Below are 4,379 nucleotides of genomic sequence, written 5' to 3' on the forward strand. Positions count from 1 at the left end.
CCCACCCTCACTCGTCGCCGGTCTTCACAGCCCCTCCCCCACCCTCACTCGTCGCCGGTCTTCACAACCCCACCCCACCCTACAGATTGAAGCCATCGATGAGGGCAAAGAGGGCATCGGTGAAGGTTAAAATGGAATAATGTGTTTTTTAGATGAGGGTTAAAATGATAATTTATTGTCATTCAGAAAACAGTTACCAAACAACATTATTTCATTCAGCACTTAACCATTCTGACCCTCTTAACTATTCTGACCTCTTAACTATTCTGCACTAAATCATTCAGCAACTGCCAAACAGCCCCTAAATTACCCAATCAACGATAACAACCCATTTCATTATTACAAAGCATTATACTTCACAAAAATGAGTTATTTTAGATAAACTACGGACACATGCATGCAAAATGAATCGTATTTGGGTCCTTTTTTTTATTCTCACAAAACCCAATGGTTTGTCTATGACAAAAGGTCAAGTAGGATGATATGGAAAATCACATAGAACACGTAAGCTGAGAACAAAATGGAAGTGATATTTTTATTTATATTCAATAACTTAGATTAGAGAGGTGTGTTACAATCACATTTTTTGCAATATACTATATGGTATAATCATCGTTTCAATTAATTATGTACAAAACATCAATTGTGGGTATGCCATACTTGCCTTCTTCTCTGTTCATTTGAGTTTCTCTGTAACCAATGATATAAGGATCGTTTTGTCACATTCAGCCTCTGCAAAACTGTTGGTCTTCTGGTGGGGGTGTCTTTTTATCTAAGTTGGAACGTGGACTGAAGGGATTCTCCACATTGATTCTTATCTCGGTCGGGATTTGAACATGGAGCACGGTGTAGACATGAAAATCAGGTTCTGTGGGATTGGGATGGAGAGAAGATATGACACCCACGAGACTTGCTATGATGCCTATCCCCTTTCCAAGAGCTGAAGTTTTCAGAGCAATGTTGCTATAATAGCTTTGTGCATCTTACATTGAAAATTGTATTATAATTGGGGGATTTTGAGAATTTCGGTTCTGGGAAAGGAGTTCTCCTAAAGGCAATATACACACACTGTAAGAGCAAAGTATTACGTGCAGTATGTAATAGAGAATTTAATTGTCACCTGGATGGTAGATTTCTTTTATCATTCACAAAACTGCTAGGACAACAATGCGTGCTTCAACCTGTCGATACATTGCGTTAAACATTGTCATACCAAAACAAAAGGATTATGAAAACTCAAGTTGCTACCAATTTCTCTTGGATCAATAAGTTGGAGGAAATCTCCAATTCACAATATCATATTCCAGTTAGTTGTTAGTTACCTTTATAAGCCCTCGAAGATCAACAACTATGGATTGCGTCTCTGCATTACCCTTTTGCAAGTGTGATTCAACTTTCTCAAGAAGCAAACTGTGTGGTCTCCCTAAATCCCTTCGGCTGCTAGAGTTTAGCTGGCCTTGTGGCCGATGGTTATTATCTTGTGTTATCCCTTCACACCATTCCTCTATCAGTTCCTTGAGATAGCAATCATTAGGTTTAAACCTACACAATAATAAGCACTTACCCTGCTTTACGCATGTCCTGATATATAGATAGGCATTGTTGCACTTCTTTTAAGGAACCATATCTGGTTCGTGCCCTGAGAAGTGTGTTGTATGTCACCTGAAATTCAAAAGAAGTTCAAGGGTTTTATATCTTGTTTCAAAAGGTTGGTCCCAGTAATACTTAGTTTAATAACGTCTAATAATCAAATAATATTGCCAGTATGTGGATTTATTCATGTTCTTTAGAGTTGTTATATTGATTTATTATGTACATGACATGGTTGTTGGTGCAAAATAGAATAGTTTGTAGATGGAGGAAACAAAGTTTAAGCATATAGCCAGAAGTCATATTCCTCACCATATTTGGTTGTATTTGATATTTCTTCATAAATAAAGAAAATGCCAAGTTCAATTCCCTCTGTTTTACACAAACCTGTAGATGAAATCACTTGTAGTCAAAATCAGATTAATCAAAGATGATTGATGCAACATTTTGTTAACATGGAGATAACAGAAAAAATAGAAGCCCTGTAAGTAAGAGTTCACAGAAGAAAGAAAGGTTTGAACCCTAATAGCTGCTGTATATGCAACAACATCAGGCTGGACGCCAGACTCGCGCATGGTTTCCAAAATCTGCACTGAAGGGAAAATAGTTATTAGAGTAATTTAATGCAGATTTCTGCCTACAGTAGATAAAGCACAATTCTCATCCAAAAATTACTTAAAACCTCACTGCGGCTCTTTACCTGTACAGCACTCTTCACATCCCCGGAGCCCCCATAAACACCAATCAAAGTTGACCAGCTTATATGATTAGGGTRAAGGCCAAATCTCTTCATCTCATCCATTAAAGCTTTTGCACGAAGGTGATCAGTGCCACAAGCCTTCATAAGTACATTATATGTCGAAGTAGTAGGTTTGAAAGGAACCTTCATATCAATTTGCAAGCCCCCTTTTGACAAACTTTGCCTATTGGCAATATAGTTATCACCAAAGGCCATCTGAAACGAATTCCTCTTCCAGGATTGAAATAAACGGAAGGCTCTATYATACTGGAAAGCCTTAACACACGCATAAAGGAGGACATTGCAACACTGTGAATTTGGCATGCAATTGGCCAGAACCATCTCTTCAAATAATACAAATGCTTGATCTACCAGACCTGCTTTGGCACATGCACTGATCAACGATGACCATGTAACGGCGTTTGGAGTAATGCCAGCTTCAATCATTTTTTTTTCATTGCTAGTGCCATCTGCCACATTCTTGCATCTGCAAATACCTGAGATTTGATGACAAATATAAAAAACAACACATATCACAATGTTGGAAGCAAGAACATTATTTTGTAAATGCATAAAAGATAGATTGGGGACAAAAGAGATTGTGAAGTGGGCTGATTTTTTGGCAAGTAATGCAAAAATGAATATGGTACCTTAATCAATGTGCTATATGTGAATACATCCAACTTCAATGATCCTCTTGATTCCAAATTCTCTACCTCCCTGTATATTTCTTGGGCCAAATCAACTTTAGCAGCAAGACAGCATGATTTTAACAAATTAACAAAATAAACCCTAGCTTACAGAAATGGTGAAGTGTTGTTGAGGCTAACACATGCTCAAGCTTACAGAAATGGTGAAGTGTTGTTGAGGATAACATTTTGAGAAGATACGAACTGAATGATGAAAGTACTTTAAATAGAACCCAAACCGATTTTAATAATCATATATGAATCATCATCTTGGGAAGATAATAGGCGTGTCTTGAGAGCTTCAATAGCCGTCTGATGCAAGTGATGATGATAGAGTAGAACGATGAGCTTCAATCGACGTTTTGGGAGCCGGAATCGATTTCTTGGGAGCAGACATTGCTTAGGGAGAATCGACAGCGTGCGATAGAGAGAATCGGTTGCAGTGTAATCGTGGAGAGCGTGCGATAGAGAGAGCCGGAGGTTGGGCAGAGTTGTGTTGGGAAGAGGAGAGTCGTTTGGAGTGGTTTAGGGTTTAGAGGCTGATGTGTGAAGGTGTTTCTGCATTAAAGGGTAGTACCTTATGCTTAAAAATATTGTACATTTTTAAGACTTTAAGACTTTCTGCATTAAAGGGTAGTACCTTATGCATGTTAAGGTGTTTTTAAAACTTTGGGCAAATTTGCTTTATAAAGTAGTATATATATATATATATATATATATATATTAATTAAGTTCTACACCATCAAATTGTAATTAGCTTAAAATGATAAAAGAAGTGTGTGAGACTATTGATTATAATAAATTTTTTTTTTGTCATAACTCGTAATATATCGAATTATCGATTTATCCCATACATGTATTCCCGTAAAATATTTTGATTCACTATACAAATACAGTGTTCTTACCTACTTTTCTATAATTGCAATACATTTTGACCAAAAACTCTCCTCAAAACCCTTGTTTTCGAAACCTACGGTTGCACGAAGAGTAGCGATATTTGTTGTCAATATTGTGACCACTTCGACTATAAGCAAGTATGATTGAATTGTTATTTCAATGTTTCACATGTTCGGATTTTTTTCGATCTATTTGAGACCGTTGCCTTCATTGGTTTCTCGGTAATAAAATTTTGAAAAAAAGAGGCTTTAATCATTTCATGTAAAAATAAAAGATATTATATTGATTCTAATTTCATTTTTATATATAGTTTGATTTCAATTTAAATTAAAAATGAAACCGAAAAATTATATATATATATATATATAGAGAGAGAGAGAGAGAGAGAGAGAGAGGTTGGTTATTATACAACCCTTGTCATTTGTGCAACCAATACAACCCAATCTCAACCGTCCATTTCATTT

At 36.4% G+C, this 4,379-nt stretch overlaps 1 pseudogene; it reads right to left on the reverse strand.

The window, feature by feature from the left end:
* LOC112509185 overlaps positions 1–3,415 on the reverse strand; it is a 4,113-nt pseudogene extending 698 nt beyond the window's left edge.
* Between the last annotated feature and the right edge of the window lie 964 nt (positions 3,416–4,379).

Source organism: Cynara cardunculus, assembly GCF_001531365.2.
Source record: "Cynara cardunculus var. scolymus isolate 2C chromosome LG 3, CcrdV1, whole genome shotgun sequence".
Lineage (NCBI taxonomy): Eukaryota > Viridiplantae > Streptophyta > Magnoliopsida > Asterales > Asteraceae > Cynara > Cynara cardunculus.